The sequence below is a fragment of the Triturus cristatus genome, chromosome 4_1 (assembly GCF_964204655.1).
Source record: "Triturus cristatus chromosome 4_1, aTriCri1.1, whole genome shotgun sequence".
Taxonomy (NCBI): Eukaryota; Metazoa; Chordata; class Amphibia; order Caudata; family Salamandridae; genus Triturus; species Triturus cristatus.
The window spans coordinates 362,623,075-362,643,275 of NC_140585.1; the positions used below are offsets into that span (position 1 = coordinate 362,623,075).

The 20,201-nt window shown below is 46.6% G+C and overlaps 1 pseudogene; it reads right to left on the reverse strand.

Annotated features, from left to right (window-relative positions):
- Window positions 1–17,318: 17,318 nt before the first annotated feature.
- On the reverse strand, window positions 17,319–18,556 carry LOC146854954 (cytoplasmic protein NCK2 pseudogene; annotated as a pseudogene).
- Window positions 18,557–20,201: the final 1,645 nt, after the last annotated feature.

Here is a 20,201-nt window from a genome sequence, read left to right on the forward strand (position 1 = left end):
TGGCCATATGCAAATCAGTCTTGACCCTGTGCCTCATGGGAACAGTCCAGCCCGAACTGCCAAGCCATGTCTTCCCCGGACCGGAATCAAGCATCCTAGGACCGGTTTCTGGCTATCAGCCGTCATCAGCCAGGATAGCTTGACTCCAGTAGCGTAGTGAGCACGGGTCCCACGTCTGGGAATACCCATCCCACTTAGGGCGAAAAGCGTTACAACAAACAAATGATGGACGGAATGCTGACAATGCAGACATTCTCCCCCAGTCAAGAGATCTGGGTTAAATCCATCGTTCTTTTGCCCACTACGCCACCCCAGTTCAGACATGGCCATATGCAAATCAGTCTTGACCCTGTGCCTCATGGGAACAGTCCAGCCCGAACTGCCAAGCCATGTCTTCCCTGAACCGGAATCAAGCATCCTAGGACCGGTTTCTGGCTATCAGCCGTCATCAGCCAGGATAGCTTGACACCAGTAGCGTAGTGAGCACGGGTCCCACGTCTGGGAATACCCATCCCACTTAGGGCGAAAAGCGTTACAACAAACAAATGATGGACGGAATGCTGACAATGCAGACATTCTGCCCCAGTCAAGAGATCTGGGTTAAATCCATCGTTCTTTTGCCCCTTATGCCACCCCAGTTCAGACATGGCCATATGCAAATCAGTCTTGACCCTGTGCCTCATGGGAACAGTCCAGCCCGAACTGCCAAGCCATGTCTTCCCTGGACCGGAATCAAGCATCCTAGGACCGGTTTCTGGCTATCAGCCGTCATCAGGCAGGATAGCTTGACTCCAGTAGCGTAGTGATAGCCAGAAACCGGTCCTAGGATGCTTGATTCCGGTCCAGGGAAGACATGGCTTGGCAGTTCGGGCTGGACTGTTCCCATGAGGCACAGGGTCAAGACTGATTTGCATATGGCCATGTCTAAACTGGGGTGGCGTAGTGGGCAAAAGAACGATGGATTTAACCCAGATCTCTTGACTGGGGGAGAATGTCTGCATTGTCAGCATTCCGTCCATCATTAGTGTGTTGTAACGCTTTTCGCCCTAAGTGGGATGGGTATTCCCAGACGTGGGACCCGTGCTCACTACGCCACTGGAGTCAAGCTATCCTGGCTGATGACGGCTGATAGCCAGAAACCGGTCCTAGGATGCTTGATTCCGGTCCAGGGAAGACATGGCTTGGCAGTTCGGGCTGGACTGTTCCCATGAGGCACAGGGTCAAGACTGATTTGCATATGGCCATGTCTAAACTGGGGTGGCGTAGTGGGCAAAAGAACGATGGATTTAACCCAGATCTCTTGACTGGGGGAGAATGTCTGCATTGTCAGCATTCCTGTCCATCATTTGTTTGTTGTAACGCTTTTCGCCCTAAGTGGGATGGGTTTTCCCAGACGTGGGACCCGTGCTCACTACGCCACTGGAGTCAAGCTATCCTGGCTGATGACGGCTGATAGCCAGAAACCGGTCCTAGGATGCTTGATTCCGGTCCAGGGAAGACATGGCTTGGCAGTTCGGGCTGGACTGTTCCCATGAGGCACAGGGTCAAGACTGATTTGCATATGGCCATGTCTAAACTGGGGTGGCGTAGTGGGCAAAAGAACGATGGATTTAACCCAGATCTCTTGACTGGGGGAGAATGTCTGCATTGTCAGCATTCCGTCCATCATTTGTTTGTTGTAACGCTTTTCGCCCTAAGTGGGATGGGTATTCCCAGACGTGGGACCCGTGCTTACTACGCCACTGGAGTCAAGCTATCCTGGCTGATGACGGCTGATAGCCAGAAACCAGTCCTAGGATGCTTGATTCCGGTCCAGGGAAGACATGGCTTGGCAGTTCGGGCTGGACTGTTCCCATGAGGCACAGGGTCAAGACTGATTTGCATATGGCCATGTCTAAACTGGGGTGGCGTAGTGGGCAAAAGAACGATGGATTTAACCCAGATCTCTTGACTGGGGGAGAATGTCTGCATTGTCAGCATTCCGTCCATCATTTGTTTGTTGTAACGCTTTTCGCCCTAAGTAGGTTCAGAGTGGCACATCTTTTGATCGTGACATGCAGGGCAAAGAGAGTTAGCTCATAACCGGTCAGACGTGCACTTGTGAGGTGCTGCGTTTTTGTGTTATTCAAAAGGGTATCCACAGCATGGGGCACCATAACTGTGAGGTCAGTATCAAGTATGAGCCCAGCAGATTGTCATATTGAGACGGCCACAGTCGTGACCGCTCTTAGACAGCTCGGGAGGGCTCTTGCGACAGGGTCAAGAAGCGCAGAAAAATAAGCACATGGTCGTTGCTTACCTTTAAAGGCCTGTGTTAAAACAGAAAAGGCACAACCAGCCGCCTTGTGTACGTACAGCACAAACGGCTTCGTATAGTCAGGCATACCAAGCACAAGCGCAGAGCTAAGTGCAACTTTTAATTGCTCAAAAGACTGCTGACATTCATGCGTGAAGGCAAGGGTTCATACACATCTTTAGTGGTGAATGCTAGCGAATGCTTTGTTAGTAACAAATAGTTAGAAATCCAGTGGCGATCAATAGGAGGTAATGCCAATAAAAGCGCGCACATCCTTTTGAGTTTGAGGGATAGGCATTTTAACAATTGTACTGATGCGCTCAGGAGCCAATCTCTTACCCTCCTTTGACACTAGGGGGCATATTCTCAAGATTGTGTGATAACCATCGCAAAATTTGCTTAACGCAACTCTTCACATCGCAGTCTATCGCGGGAAAATAACTCTGTGTTAACGTGGTATTCTCAAGCTGGCGGTACCATGCGATAGGCCCACAATAACGTATCAAATGTCCACGATAAAGTCAACGCGACGCCGCAAAAATGCGAAACACGAAAGCAAAAAAAGTTGTGATGAGGCCAATCGCGATACAAAAATCAGCAGGCCTGCAATTCCCATGTGTCATGTGGGAAAATGCACTATAAAAGCAACAAAAAAGAAGGGAGAAAAAAAGAAACTGTGTAGCACCATGGATGTACCTGGACCGAGTGCAGAGGCCAATGCGAACCCCACAAGCCCCACAGACCACCAGCAAGGAACCTCGTGGTCGGGGAAGGCCAAGGAGAAGAGGAAGAGGCAGACGGGGTGCAGTCCGCAGGAAAACCAGATCAGCGTCATGGAGGTGACAGAACACTACCATCCACTGAACGTCAATATGACAAACGTGAATGCAGTTGGAGTGTCGAGGAGGTCTATGGAGGAGGTCATGAGGCGCTGGCATGATGTGAAAAGCCAAACCAATCACAAACCCACTGCCAACAGGAAGGACGCAACGACGACAGGAGGTGGGAGTCCTGCGCCACAGGAGGGCCCGGAGGAAATGGAGGCCTTAGTTATCAGTGTGGAGATGGTGCAAGGAGTTGGGAGTACGGACACAGCTCGATCGGACCTGACAACATCAACAGGGTGAGTAACAACCAGGGACTGGGGTGACGGGGGAGATAGGCACAATGGCACACATGCACAATGACGTGTAGCACACTGCACCCCCACAATGACCCAGGATCATGTCCCTGATCCCCGTGGCACATTGCAGCACACACACATAGCAATCACAGTATATCCCATTACAACGTGGCACAAAGTGCAACACCGACTCTGCAGAACAGGGGACACAACTGTGTCCGCCCATGTGCAGAAACAGGCGAATCACTTCTAACATAGCAGGAAACTGTAAGATGGAAATGTACGTGTACAACCTCACATCCGTCATGTAGTCCAAATGTCCACTGTCCCGCATTAAATATTCAGCACCTCCCAAACAGTCACAATGTACATTGTCATACAGTCGGCATGTAAACTCGAACAATGCGCCAACATACATGTCAACACAATGTCAACATGCATCTCCCCTTCACATTGCAGAGGGACAAACAACACCTCCAGCAGAGCAGACCAGACAACTCATCAGTGATGCTGGAGAGGACCACCACACCTTCGACACCGACACCCTACAACAGCTCATGGACATCCTAGACAATCCACCCCCACAAAGGAGACTCTCACCGCGACAGGGTCACATGCATTTGCACATTTCCTGTAATGAACCATGCCCAGAGCCCCGTAATTATCATTCACACACCCACGCTGGACCTCCGTACGATGGCCCAGTCCACTCCTCTTACGTATTGAGTGGGTGACAACAAAGCTACATGTCCAAGGTCTCACCCGCTGCCAGCGGTGACATGGGTGCTTTCGCTGTACACAGCACAATGTATGTTGTAGTGCCCGGGGCCCTCATGCATACATTATGACCACACGGACACATGCAGATAGTTTGTGGAACTGGCTACAGGAGTGTGCGCCCGGACCCTTTATTGGCAGGTTCACATGTACAGTGACGCCTGTGCTGGATGTGTGTGGGGTGAGTGTATGACAGCCCTCACGGAGTGGTTGGTGCTGGCAACAACTTGAACAGTGAACACTATTAAAAGGGAAACAGAAAAACCAGCATTACAGAGACAACTGCGGAGCATCATGGTGGTAGCCGGAGCAAGTACAGAGGTCACCCAATATGCAAACAGAAGTGTCCGTGAGTTGCAGTGCACTGAGGGTGGGGCACTAGAGCTGATTGTGCTCATGTTACAAAAATGTCTAGGATTTTGTCCCTTCTTGATATTCCTGATGCAGCTGCAGTGAGGTGTGTTAGACCTGTATCATCTTCCTCATCATCGTCCCAGGTCTCCCACACTGCCTGAGGTAACATTGCTGCGTCTTCTCTCCACAGCACACAACACAATCAGAAATGGTCCATGAGTTGTGGTGCACTGAGTTAGTGGCACCTGGAGTGCTGAACAGGGTATCAGGCAGATGATGGCATCCACAACAGGTGTGAGCAACTTCGTTAGTCTGCCAGTACTGCTGTTTCGACTCTGGCAGTTGGCGTTTGGAGGTGGTTCTGGCGGTGGTGGCGTGTGCCTCCTGCAGTGATGCGACGTCCGGGCCGGTCAGGACTCGATTTGATGTGTGAGCCCTGTTGGACCTCAGTTGAGGCCGGAGGCAGTGGACAGCGCAGGGCCACAGACACATGGCGTTGATGACCCCAAGGCCATTGTCTCAGAGGCCATCCAATATCTAATCAGACAGGGTCCCTGACTTGAGCTGCACAAAGTTAGTGGCCCTGGATGAACTGCGGCCGGCACAGGCACACCGCTACAGGATGGTGACTTGCGGTGCAGTGAGATAGGGCCAGGCGAGCTGAGCGGGTCCTCGTCGATGTGAAAGGTGAATGTAGCGGAGGTTGCAGGGGACAGTGGAAGGTGTTCTCCAGGGCATGATGCAGAGGGCAGAAGCCGGCCGGAAGCGGCAAATGCTGGAGTGGAATGCTACAGCCTCGTTTTTGCCACAAATTCAGTATCACCGACATGATGATGAAGACAAACACCAGTCCATAGACTCAGTCACCACCAAAGTTCAACCAGAAAGTGTCCATGGCTATCGGGGAAAGACATAGTGGCACCGGAGCTGAAAGGGTATGCAGTCTGCGATGAGGCCAGTACAATGATATAAAAGCTGCCATAAATAAATCAAGACTGGGTTCCCAATGTGTTACATACTCGACCGCAGTGTTGGCCAGAGGCAGCTGTCAGCAGGGGCCCACAGCCACGTGTCATTGGCTCGCGATGCACAGAGTTAGTGACACCAGGGCAGTTGTTGGCAGTGTTCAATCACCACCGTAATGAGGATCCTTTTTTCCACCAGACTGCACCACATCTTTCTCTTACTCCTCTCCTTGCGTTCAATGATATGAACTCTGACATACACAAATCAAGACTTAGTTCCAACTGTGTGACCTACTCTACCGCAGTGTAGGCCGAAGGCAGTAGTCAGCAAGGGACCACAGACAGGTGTCGTTCGGATGCTAGGAACCACATCAAAGGGAGTACAGTGACATAAGATCTACCACAAAGTGTGTACTCTGCCATTGCATAATCAAGACTCAGTTCCACATGTGTGACCGACTTTACCGCTCTATAGGCCGGAGGCAGCGGTCAGCATGGTCCAACCGCTGTTCAGCAAGCTCCTCCTGGAACTCTGACACACAACATTGAAATGGCATGTGGGGATGACTTGTGGTTGACGAGGTAAAGGCACCAGAGCTGAGCGGGTGTTTAGCCAGCAACGATGCGGTGTCCTGCCAGGTACGGGCTGGATTGGATTGGTGGAGGCCTGCTGGACCGCAGTGTAGGCCAAAGGCGTAGTCATCAAGGTCCCACAGGCACGTGTAGTTGGGATGACATGCAGAGACATGGTGTCACAACATCGAAGGAAGTATAGTGATTTGAACTCTGCATTGATATGTGTACTCGGACATTGTATAATCAAGACTCCATTCCAAATGTGTGACCTACTTGGCCGTAGTGTAGGCTGGAGGCAGCGGTAGAGTACGTCAACGAGAAAGGAGTACAGTGGGCCTGTGTCGCAGAGGCCGTGATGGTCTGAGGAGGCTGCCAAGGTCACGGGCCTCATGCTTGGGGCTTGCACCGGCACGTGGTGGGCCCTCTTTGACACACGACGGTGTCGGCAGGTGAGCAGTGATGCTGGGTGCGCAGGGGCGGGTAAGACGGGTTCGGGGACCAGCGGCCTGGGGTGCAGCAGGCGCACAGGATCACAGGCAGGGCCCTCTTTGACACACGCCGGTGTCGGCAGGTGAGCAGTGAGGCCTGGGTGCAGAGGGGCGGGTAAGACAGGTTTGGGGACCAGCGGCCCGGCACACAGGATCACAGGCAACACTGCTCACAGCGATGCTTCAGCCTCATGGCGGGCTGGGAGGCGCCTCCCTGACAGACACGTTGGGCATTCCGGAAGAGAACCACGCCCAGAGCTACGTGCTTTTTATTCACACCCCTACGCTGGCCTGGTGTACGCCGGGCCAGCCCACTCCGCAAATGCTTACAGGGGGGGGGGGGACGTCACAAGCTACATTTCCGCGATCTTCCCCACTGGCTGGGGTGACATGGTTGCGTCCACTGTCCACCACACTCCAAACACCAGCAGGGCATGTAGACATGGACATGTCTGTGGCATGCATACTGCAGTCTGTCCAGCACATCCACGCCACACTTGGCATTGTGTACATTCTCATTCATGGGTCACTTGCCTCCTTCGCACAAGCCTGGTTCCCAACTCTCCACATATTCCGCTAGTGTGTGGCTGAGGTGCCATGCCGTTGATGGCTCATGTACATGGCTAGCCCAGGTTGCCACAGTAAGTTGTGCTGTCGTGTCTGGTGGGTGGGCATGTTGTTTGCCATGTTTTATGTGAGTCTGTGACGTGTGCATTCCCAGAGTTGTGAGGTGCACGTTTGTGGTGTTGGGGTGTGTGGTAGGTTCAGTTGGTACTCACCAACAAGCAGAGCATTTCCGTAGGTGCCATTCAGGAAGCGCAGGCCGGTGGCCCACTATTGCCTGCGCATTGATGGAATGCGTGTGCTTTCTGTTGTGGTAATTGTGTGCAGTGTCGGCAGGGGGCACAAGTAGGACATGTGTGCAGTCGTTTGCCCCCTACACGTTCATGAATCCAGCTATAGCGTATAGGCCTTGCTTTGTCTCCAGCTGTTCCTGCGCATTGTGTGGGACATCTGGGTACTTGAGTACCACGCTGTTGATGGCATCCAGGACACGTGTGAGGAACTTGGATAGGGCTGGCTGTGGGACTCCTCCGACTCTGGCGGTTGTTTGTTGGGAGGTACCAGAGGCCTACAGGTGCAGCACAGCCAGAAGCTTTGTCTGAGGTGGGCTGTTGGTTGTCCGCTGTATTGGTACCATCAGCCTGTGGACAATGATGGTCAGGTTGAGGAGGATGGTTGTCCTTTTGAGCTTGTGATGGGCAATTACATTCTCTGATGTGTTTCCTGAAGGTCCGCTGTCTTGTTCTGCGCTGCCTCTGTGGTGGTCCGGGGGGGCTGAGGGGACCAGGGGGTGGTGGCGGTGTGTGTTGTGGCCCTATTGGGTGTCCGAGCTGCATGATCAGTAGCTCCATGGCATCTGTTGGCCTTAAGGTGTGGCTGTGTGCTGGGCACCCTTTTCTGGTACAGGTTGTCGTCCGACTTTGCACCAGGTCAGAGCAGGTGTTAATTTCCTGCTGCTAACACAGCTTATCGCCTGTTTTGCGGTCTTATTTCCGATCGGGCTGGTGGTTGAGAATGTTGAGGTGTGGTGTTGTTGCGGTTTTTTGCACGGGAGCGCCTACTCTGCATCTCATTAGCGATAGTTGGCGTGGTCTTCTGTGCTGATGTTTTTTGCAGATGCTATCGCAGGTAAACTGGTGGTATCGGCTGTTAGCACCAGCTTATGAATGAGGCAATACATTTATCACGACTTTTGGCTGAGATAAAGTGCCGATAAATCCTTGAGAATATGCCCTTAGGTGGCCTAAATAGGTGACCTCCTGTCGACAATATTGAAATTTGGAAAGGGACACTTTATGTCCGTGTGCCAAATGCAGCAACAATTTAACTGTTCTGTCTTTGCAACCCTTTTCAGTGTCAGAAGCAATGAGAAAGTCATCTACATATTGAAGCAATATGTTACCTGAGGGAAGTGTGAGGGAGTCAAATTGGGCTTTTAAGGCTTGACTATATATGCTAGGGCTCTCAGTATAACCCTGAGGAGTGTGACAGGATCTAAAGCTTCTGCCAGCTAGTGTAACCCAGAACAAGTACCTGCCATCTGGATTGGGATATTGAAGAATGCATTTTTCAGATCAATGACTGAAAAGAATTTAGCAGAGGAAGGAATCATCGTTAGAAGAGCAGTAATGTCAGGGACCACCGGGAACTGAGGAACCACTATTTTATTAATTTCGCGCAATTCAATCACAAAATGATAAACATCAGGATGATCATCAGAGGAGCCCGAAGGTGCCCTTTTAAGAATGGGAGGAATAGGGCTATTGCACACATTTGCATTCGTCTCTTGAACAACTTCTGACTGAATCAAGTCTTGTATAATTTCTAACAAGGCTCATTCCCCTGCTTCTGGTATTTTGTACTGAGGAATACAGGGCAAAATGGCATTGTCTTTAACTTTATTAGAAACTAGGGATATCTGTAATAGTCCTACGTCCGTGTCACCCGTTGCCCACAATGTGGGCGGCACATCCTTAAATTCAGCAGGGAGGGGCGCATCTTTGGACAGACACTGCTTAGAGCTGACTACCTTCGGGCCCATCGTCACGTAAACACCTTCCGGGGAACAATAAATGGTAGCATGCAATTTCCTTAATAAATCCAAGCATATTACATTTTATCCACAATTAGATGTAAAAAAATGGCGAATCCACAGTAAAAGGACCTATAGTCAGTGTATGAGGTTTGGAAATGGGGCTCACAACCGGAACACCAAAAAATCCTACCGAAACATTGCGGCCAGACAGAGCTGCCCTGGGGACCAGTGAACGAGAAATAGAGCTATTGATTGCACCTGAAACCAAAAATTCCTTAGCTGAGCCATGCAAATCTGCAGTAACATAATGACTGCGCTGATCTACAGGTATCTGAACTGGTCCCTCACTCTGTCCCTGGCTGTCCTAGCTGTGAGACAGTCCCGTCACCTCGTTCACATCATAGTCATCATGATAATACTGTCCGTCTCTATTGTCATCAAAGTAATTACTGTTGGAACAATCCTTTGAGGCTGCACCATGCTGAGCTCTGTCCTGTCCACCAGCTCCACGGCCCCCTCCATGAGAACCCCGTCTTCTGGGGGCCGTGACTTTCTCCAACAGCATCAGACACTCCCTACGCCAATGTCCCTCCTTTTTACAATACGCACACTGATTCTGCCCTACAGGTGTAGTATTCCGGCTGGTACGAAGAAGCTGCCGGTTCGAACAACCACGTCCTCTACCATTCCCCCTAGAAGCCTGCTGCAACAACACCTTCGTCTTCGATTCCTTATGCTTTCTCCACCTTCTCCTTCTCCTCATTCTCCCTATGCTCATAATATTGCACCATACTCAATATTACAGAAGGGGAGGAGGTAGTCCAAGTGCTCTCTGAGGCCTGTAACCTAGTTGCAATCTCAGGAAGCAAGTACGTAGCAAATCTATTAACGCACAATCGGACACCTCCTTCCACCGACAAATCCTGTCTGCTTACATCCCAAAACACCCCTTCAAACCGAGTGAAGAAATCAGACACTCTCTCATCTTTCTTCTGACGACGTGCTGTTAACTTGTCCCAATCTACCCTTCTCGGTGAAATAAGAGAGTGCATGTACGTAATGATTCAACCAGGCAAACCTAGTATCTGGGCCTTAGGCTTCTCCCCAGGCTTCCTCTCCTGGTCCCATGTTTTAATCTGATCCCAGGTACCACCCAATTCCACAACGTGATCCTGTGTGTGCACTTGCCTCCAAATATCAATGGGCACCAATAAACCAAAGAACATCTCAAAATCCGCAAGAGTTAATACTGGCGAAGAAGCTGCCGCCGTCAATTTCTTATAATAAGCAGTAGGATTTTTCCTAGGGTCAGGTAACTGAGTCTTAAAGGACAAAACCTCCCTCCTTTTCCACAGAATGTAGACCCATTGTTCTTGGAAATGAGCCTCTACTCTCTGTCTAATAACAGTATTCTGCGGATCCTTTAGCTCCGGTAGTTCTGGGTGATATATATGGGGTGAACTTCCCTCATCGGAAACTGGGATACTGTCTTTGGGCTCTTGTCAAGCAGTCTACTTTGATAAGTGACCAGAGTCATGACATTATTAAAAACCTCACCAGATGCCGTACCAGCAACATATACTTGATCCCTAATATAAATAATTTGGGGTGCCACATCATTAAAACACTGTTCTCTCAGTCCAATCAAAGTAGCCGACATGTATGTAAGGGCAAGCTGCTGCACAAACGGCTCATAATCTTTCATCACACTCCACACATCCTCCATACTGTCAATGGGGTTACGAGCCACTGAGTGGCCTGATTGGCTACCACTTTTTTCTCGTCATCTCCCACATCAGATCGTATCAGTATCCGCCCAGTGGCTCCCTAGCAGTTGCCCAGCCTCAGTCCCCTAGTTCACGTACAGGCGTTCCGCTGCTCAGTAATGTCAGGGAATAGAGGAACAGGGGAGGAGTAGCAACAGAAGTAACAGGTACCAACGTCGCTGCAGGCTGCATCGTAGGTGTGAGAGCTGGCGAAAGAGATGTCAAAACAATAGGCGTAGCAGGGAGACTAGCAGTTATCGTAGCCGCAGAAGGCGATGTCAAAGAAAGGGCAGGAGGTGCTGAGGCCGAAACAGCTTGATCAATCACAGAAGAAACAGAAACAGCAGAGACAGAAGAAACAGATGACTGAGGCTCTGGCATGGCAGGGTATATTTTCTGCGTGGCGTATGGAGGTGGAGGTCGAGTATCTAACAATTCCTCCACAAATGTGTCATTTTCTTCTCGCGCAACAAGACTTTTCACATTGTAATCAAAATCTCACACTCTATTCCTTTTTCTATTTTCTCTTTATCATGCGATACAGCTTTCAGAGTCAATATCTGCAATCTCCCCTCCGGGACTCTTTCTCTGCTTTCATTTGTCTCTGTTTAGCCTCCTTTTGCCATGTTCTGAGGGAATCAAACATCGACTGACTACTCCTTTTCGCAAACAATTTCTCCTGTAGAAAATAAATTTTCTGTTCATCAAAAGTGCCCGTCAACGGCCACTGCAACTCGGCATTGTCCCTTGTATATTTGTGCCATAACACACTAAACATAATAGGGTCAAGGCCATGTTTTACATGCATGTCTGAATTTGTAGTGCCTTGTGGTGGCGCTGGCTGACTTTCTTCCAATCGGGCATCAGCAGAACAACAACGACAGCCCAAACAAAACACCTTACTAAGGCACGGCATCTTTCAAAAGAAAACAAGTTCACTATTTATGTTGATCAGATATTTGCAAATATATTTTTCAAAGTGGGTCCTCAGACCTCATCAAGTACAAATTAAAAATGGTACCATGTTCCTAAAGAACTCAAACAAATTCAAGTGCTTGTCCACAGACGGTACTTAGACCATGTCAAATACAAATCAAAATGGTGTCATATCCACAAAGAACCAAAGCAAACTCATCTGGTGCGCACAGTTCAAACAAGTTTATTCTCCACTGCCGACTCTTCGGAACAAACAGTCAGATCCAAGGGTTTCGCTGATCAGGACCCCAGTCGGGATGATCACTGGATGGGGCACCGCCAGGTCAAACAGACGGGGCAGCTGTGAGTAAAATACTCACTCGTGCAGGGATCCCCGGTCCTCCCGTCCGACCTGACGTGGTTCCGACCTCCTCACCCATCCGCAGGCAAGGATGGGTCACCCCGATGGAGTCCCTATTTGGGCGCCTAATGAAGGAAGTGACCCAATTTGGGCCACCCGGGTCACTGGTGACTACCTCTCAGCCTTCCTCACAAATTAAAAGTCAGACAGTAGAGAATACAAACCAAAAGTATTTTATTGCAAGTACACTAGAGTGGAGTCCGGTCTGACCAGCCTCCTTAGATTGCTGCAGAGGGACTGACTTCTACCAAGAGGGTAACATGTAATGTACATTGTCAGAACCACGAAAGACACGCCCAGACTGGAAATTTTCAGTTGGTAGCTGGTGAACAATGGATATACAGAAGGATGAGTTGCAATCCCAGGACCAGGTACATGTTATCTCGGCGTCAAGGTTACTCTGCCTGCACCCTGCCGCTCTAAGGGTGGGAGCAGGCCTATCTAGTGAGAAAGGTATGCAATGATACAAACAGTCTTTTCATTAGCACAGCAAAGCTCAACCTTGGAGAAATAAATATAGCAGCTGCTTCGCTGAGGCAGACAAATGAATGCATAACTCCTACATTTCAACACATGTAGCAACTAGACTGGAAACAAATGTAAAATATTTCTAATTTAATTATTGATAAAACAGTAAACAATATATAAAATTATGTTTTACTAAAAATATGTTACAAATTACATACATTTATATATATAAAAAATTAATTAAATACATAAACACAATAATAATAAATATGTTGACAAAAACGATTAAACTCCAAGAATAATAAATAAACTATTCCCACCTTAGAATGTGCAACAGTAGGGAAAGCATTGGACACCAAAGGGGTACAATTTACTATTCCCACTCTAAAGTGTGCAACAGTAGGGAAAGCATAGGACTCAGGAGGGGTAAAATTTACTATTCACACTCCAGTGTGTACAACAGTAGGGAAAGCGTAGGACTCAGGAGAGATAAATTTTACTATTCCCACTCCAGTGTGTGCAACAGTAGGGAAAGCGTTGGACTCAGGAAGGGTTAAATGTACTATTGCCACTCCAGTAGAGAAAGCATTGGACTCAGGAAAGGTTAAATTAACTAATCCTACTCCAGTGTGTGCAACAAGAGGGAAAGTATTAGACTCAAGAGAGATTAAATTTACTATTTCCACCTCAGTCTGTGTAACAGTAGGGAAAGTGTAGGACCCAGGAAGGGTAAACTTTACTATTCTCACTTCAGTGTGTGCAACATAATGAAAGTGTTGGACTCAGGTGGGGTAAAACTTACTATTCCCACTCCACTGTGTGCAACAGTAGAGAAAGCATTGCACTCAGGAGGGGTACAATTTACTGTTCCCACTCAAGTGTGTGCAACAGTAGGAAAGGTGTTGGACTCAGGAGGGGTTAAATTCACTATTCCCACTCCAGTAGGTGCAACAGTAGAGAAAGCGTTGGACTCAGGAAAGAATATATTTACTATTCACAAACCAGTCGATACAACAGTAGTGTTAGACTCAGGAGGGGTAAAATTGACTATACCTACTCTATTCACTGATACATTACAGAGATAGCACTTAACTTCAAATAAATAACATATTTTAACAACTCTATTAAAAACCTAAAAATTATAAATTCAAAACATAAAAATCAAGGGGCACAAGCATCAAGCATACTTGCCTTCGCAAACGGGCCGATTCAAAGAATCGGGCCATTTGCGAATGCAAAAAATGCTTTTCAGGTGCAGCAAACCCTATTTTGCAATTCAGTAACCTGAACCAAATCGCAAAATGGGTTTGTGATTAGGTATTAGGAAGGGGCGTTTTTAGGGCGTCTCTTCCTAATAGTGAATCACATCGGTATGTAGGAATGTTTTGTGACCGAAATTCAGTCGCAAAACATTCGCCTTTTACCACCTACTTTGAGTAGGTGGTAACCCATTCGCAAATGGGAAGGGGTCCACAAGGGACCCCTTCCCCTTTGTGAATGTTTGCTACAGCGTTGTTTAAGAGCAGGCAGTGGTCTCACACTTTTTGTAAAGCATCTAGTTTTACTATAAGGAAAACGGGCTGCTTTACAAAAAAAGAGATTGCTTTATTTAGAAGCAATCACGGACATTGTGGTCTGCTGACCTCAGCAGGCCACCATCCCCGTGATTTTTGTGACTCATAGCGGGTCGCAAATTGCGACCTATCTCATTAATATTAATGAGGTAGAGCGATTTGCGAACCCCTACGAATCACTATCTGAAACTCTTTGAGTTTCATACATTGTAAATTGCGATGACCTAATTGCGATTCTCAGGAATTTGCAATTAGGTTTTCGCAATTTACAATTTTGATGCATGTAGCCCCAAATATCTTAATTTTAACACAATTCTTAAAAATAACATAAATTGTTAAAAATGTTAATAATTATTATAAATTAACACAAATATTATTAATATAATTAAAATACCACACTATATTACCACAAACATAATAGCCAACAGTGAGAATGTAATAGAAGACGGACAATCCCACATGTTCAGCTGCCAAGTGAGCAATCCTTCCCCTCACCACAATGCAGTAGAGTGTGGGTGGGAGGGTGTTGGGGGGCATGGAGAGGCCTGGGGTTGGTGGTGTGGATGTTGGGGAGAGTGGGGAGAAAAAATAAGCAGAGTCTTAGGAGGCAACATAATTAAGAGAAGAATTGGCATAAAAAAATGTTTGTTATGAAAATTGGCTATAGAGGTGATGATTTTTTTTGTAGCCAATTTTATTGAAGTTTGGAGAGAAGTCTGTATAGCAAAGGAATTCATCATAGTCATGATACAATAATATCTGTCTCATTAGTCATTTATAATGCACACTATCTCCTACCCAACCCAGCCCAACCATTTACCCCACACCTGAACATGTTTAGCAGGACTCCCTCTAGCTTCCTTTTCAGAGAAAGGTAATGTACTCAATAGGAAAACGCTCTGTAACCAAGGGTTGTGGTTAACCTTTCCCCAAATCAATACAGTCCCCTTCATCAGATCATTGCTGTGAAATACATAACCATTAAAATACTGATTTTGTTGAATGGCAATGAAAAATAAAGACTTTAAAGTGTTAACGTTTTAGAACAAGAAAGAATTTTGGTAAACAATGTATTGCACTTACCAGTAGCTTTAGCGTGAGCCAACATGAGCCGGCAGCAAAGATAGCTAGTAACAACCTAGTTGCTTTTTACTTGCTACTGGAATTTTATTTTTAAAAATTAAAGAGGCCTGCAAAACACTTCATGGGAATTGATAAGTTTGTATTGGATGGCTGGCATGTTGTCCTCTAATAAAAGGGTAGATAGTGTTTATAATTATTAGACATAGGCCTTTGCCAGATCAGGAGTCCTGTAACTGAAACAACTAAGAGAAAAAAAAGACTTTCTTGCTCCAACTGCAATTTTAGATAACTGAAGTAAGACAACAGAGTTCCTGCTCATGCTGCTTAACTGGATATGCAGCTTCATCTAACTTTACAAAGTAATAGAAATAAAAGTGTTGTCATTACCCCATGGCCACTATTTTAGAATGATCAAAAATGAGAAACCAGTACAGAACAATTACTATGAGGAAAGCAAAACCGAAAAACAGAGCTGTTTCAATTATAAAAACACTCAACAGATTCTGTTCATATTGGGTGCAATATTTATAACTGTATTAGCATCAAAACCTCAAAAATGATCTATGGATGGACACTGGAAACTGACATACACATCAGTCTGTGGACAAAATGTTTTGTATAAACAGTATAAAACGTGGCTACATTTCAAAAGAAGTACTAACACGAGCTATTAAGATGTACTTGTTCTAGTACAGAAAGGCCTTCAAATGGTTACCTGGAAACCCCTTTCAGTCATTTCTCTTCAAATGTACTCATTTACATTATTCACCATCACATTAGCTGTAAAATATTACCCTGACAGTAGTGACAGCTCTTATCGGACAGACGGGTCCTGGCCTTTCATCTCAATGTGGCCATTACCTGATTTACTTGAACAAATAAATACTTGTTCATTATCACAAGCATGTCACCTAAAACAGGAAATCTACAATACATTATAAAAAATAAATAAAGAGGGAGAGGAATGCAAATCCTTCCATAAATAAACATTGTGCTGTGCAATACGCTAGTCATTTACTTTTTGAATTAGATTTTTCTGACTGAAGCAAAAACAAAGGTGTGGACAAATGCCCCTTGTATCACTCTACTTGGTCTCCACTTAGCTTGAGTCAGATATTTAATACTCAACTGTTCACTTCAAAAAAAGATTAGATCAAATTACATGGTGAATGTGCATTTCCTCTTTTTGAATCAAGATGGATGCCTTATATTCAACAATTCTTTCTTCAAAAAAAATGAATCTGATCTAATGATAAACCTGTTTGCGGTTATTAAATATGAATTCTGCTAGATTCTACTTTTCTTTAGCTATAATCATACCTGAATAGTGTTAGAAGTCCTAATACATGATCGTAATTGGTGTACTCTTCACAAATCGACAGAGACAATGCCACAGCAGAGTCCAACGCAGAGTGCTTCTAAATTCTAGGAACTTTGGTAAAATACATTTGTACTTGGTAAGCGACAAAGTTACAGAACTCACAAATCTTAGGACTACCATATTTCACTTGATCAGCTATAGATTCAATACACTCAAATTGTACCCAATAGTAGAAATCTAAATTAAAAATCTGTTTGCACGTGCATTCTGAGACTATTAATACTGTTTAGAATTGAACCCTCCAGCGATGTACTTTTCGATTCCACTGTTGATTTATATGTAAACCTGCAGCAAGGTGTGGACTTCATTCACAGGCATAAAAGCGGTTCAGGTCGTGTTGCCTCAGGCGAGTTCCTCAACAGGGCACAGCTGAACAACAAACAAAAGCTGAGAAAACTGAAAATAATGGACAAGAATAATGCACAGAACAAGTGTTGCGTAAAAAGAGTCAACAGTTCTAGAATGTTTTCATATTGAAGATAGCGCTGCTCTATAGAATGAGGTGCTTTATCTGAGGCATGTCGATTTTTTGGGGTCCAGTCCATCTTCAATGTCACTGTACTGCTTTAACAAGGTATAGTTTTTCACCTTGCTCACTGGTGAAGATGCGAGCCTTTTGGTAGTGTTCCACCAATTCATCCATGCTGTTAGATGGCCGCTGACCAATGCAATAGACGCTGGACATAAACTGCACCTTGAAATGCTTGTTCTTCCCCATCGCCTTTAAAGATACAGAGAAGTCACTGGGCGAAGACTCACTATCTCTTATAAGGAAGTTCCCCTCCATTCCCCGCTCATTTAGCGCACATTCTGCTTGATGCCTTGTGACATCCCCATAATACCATGGTTTTCCTGCAAATCGTCCTGCAGTAGATGGGCCAGTGTAACTTATCTGAGGTACGTAAGTAGTTGTATTTGCGGGACCATCACTTAAAACAACAACATAGTTTTTGGGAACAAGGCCTATTTGTCCCCGAGAAGTTTTACACTTCCACCAATCCGGATCATTTTCTGGTTTTTCAATTACTTCCATGGTTTCACCTTTTTCAAAGTTAAGTTCTTCTTCTGTGACAGAACTGAATGGATACAATGTCTGCACAATATGAAGGACTTTAGTGCTCTGACCATTACTCATCGATGTCCCTTTGCGTAGACTATGGAAACTTGGTGAATCTGCAGTTGCTTCATCTGTTTCTCCCATCACATAGTTGGAAGGAAACCAACCAACCTGCCCATTGTAACTACCTCGCCACCAGCCGTCACTGCATTTTTCCATAACTATCACACGGGACCCTTTGACAAGGGATAGTTCATCCTCCCTTTCAGCTACGTAAGCAAACTTGACAAAAGCTGGAATGTTAAGGTCATAAATCCGGTCTGCGCTGCTGCCATTAGATGGATACTCTGCATCTGTACTTGGGGTTGGAGAAGAATCTCGAGCACTGGTCTTCCTTCTCGTTTTACCTAAACCTAGTGTGTCTTTCAGATTTTTAACAAGAGATCCCTTCTTCAGGCTGTTCTTTTGTTCCACATAATTTGATGGTACATATCCAGTTTTGTTGGCTGTATTTCTTACCCTCCACCATGTTTTTGAATCATCAAGAAGCCACAAACGCTCATTCTTCCTTATGTCAAGTTCTTGGTCCTGTTGTGCTGTGTAGTCCCACTTGGCTATAACAATGACCTCTTCTGTCATCTTTCATATAGTCTTTCTCTCCCGGTGGCTGCCAGCGCGGCGCTGGGTGCCCGGGCACCGTCTCCCCTCTCCAGATTCAGGTCCCTCCCTGCATGTAGCCCCAAATATCTTAATTTTAACACAAATCTTAAAAATAACATAAATTGTTAAAAATTTTAATAATTATTATAAATTAACACAAATATTATTAATATAATTAAAATACCACACTATATTACCACAAACATAATAGCCAACAGTGAGAATGTAATAGAAGACGGACAATCCCACATGTTCAGCCGCCAAGTGAGCAATCCTTCCCCTCACCACAATGCAGTGGAATGTGGGTGGGAGGGTGTTGGGGGGCATGGAGAGGCCTGGGGTTGGTGGTGTGGATGTTGGGGAGAGTGGAGAGAAAAAATAAGCAGAGTCTTAAGAGGCAACATAATTAAGAGAAGAATTGGCATAAAAAAATGTTTGTTATGAAAATTGGCTATAGAGGTGATGATTTTTTTTGTAGCCAATTTTATTGAAGTTTGGAGAGAAGTATGTATAGCAAATGAATTCATCATAGTCATGATACAATAATATCTGTCTCATAAGTCATTTATAATGCACACTATCTCCTACCCAACCCAGCCCAACCATTTACCCCACACCTGAACATGTTTAGCAGGACTCCCTCTAGCTTCATACAGTGGCTTCTCTTGTGCCGCACACCAGTCGACGCCCCTGCACCATTTGGCTATACTGGGTGGAGTGGGGCTTTTCCAAGTGGCAGCTATGTCACGTTTGGCCACCGTAATGCTGTACCTGGAAAGGTTTTGTCCGCTCGGGAACCATCTAGATCGTCCATGACACCCAGGAGTAAGTTCAGGGGATTACGTGGCACGTCCCAGCCCAGGATGTCAGTCAGTTCCGACACCAAAGCATCCCAGTATGGAACGTGATGGGGACATGCCCATACCATGTGGAAGAAGTCTGCCGGATCTGACCCACAGCACGTGCAGGACGGGGTAGCTAGTTAGCTTGCCCGGTTAAGGCAACTAGGAGTGAGATATGCACAGTGGAGATAGTATAGTTGGACCACACGGAGCCGGGCTGAAATAGTGATGGTTTTAGGGGCCATTAGGGTGTCACACTAGTCTTCTTCCTCCAGCGGGCCCAACCAGGCCTCCCATCGGTGTCTAAGGGGATCAAGTGTAATCGGAGTAGTGTTGTTCAGTGACAGGTAAATATGCGACACCCCCACGTTACCCAAATTACCCATCATGATCTGGGCCCCCAAGGGACTGAACTCTGGAAGTATAGTACCTGAGGGGACGTGCAAGGCAAGAGCATGCCGGAGCTGCAGGTACTTGTAAAATTGGGATCGGTGGAGGGAGTAGGAGGCCTGCAAGTCCTGAAAGAAGTGCATGTGGTTTCCCGACCATATGTCCCCCAACTGTGAAATACCTATAAGGTCCCATTTCCTGAAGTCCTCCCGCGCCGCCACATCTCAGAGTCTCATGCCGTGCCAGAGGGGTGTTTGCTGTGTGAGTCTGGTGTCCCATTGTGTGTAGTGCAGCGAAGAGTGCCAAGACCGCTCGAATCACTGTAGGTAGTGCAGTAGGTATCGGGTCGCCATATAGCATTGCTTGGATCCGGGACAGGCCCTCCCATCCAACTCAACCCGATAGGCCGGGTCAGAAATCCACAGTTGAACCAATCGTGTAGGACTAGCAGGCGGGTTTCGAGGTA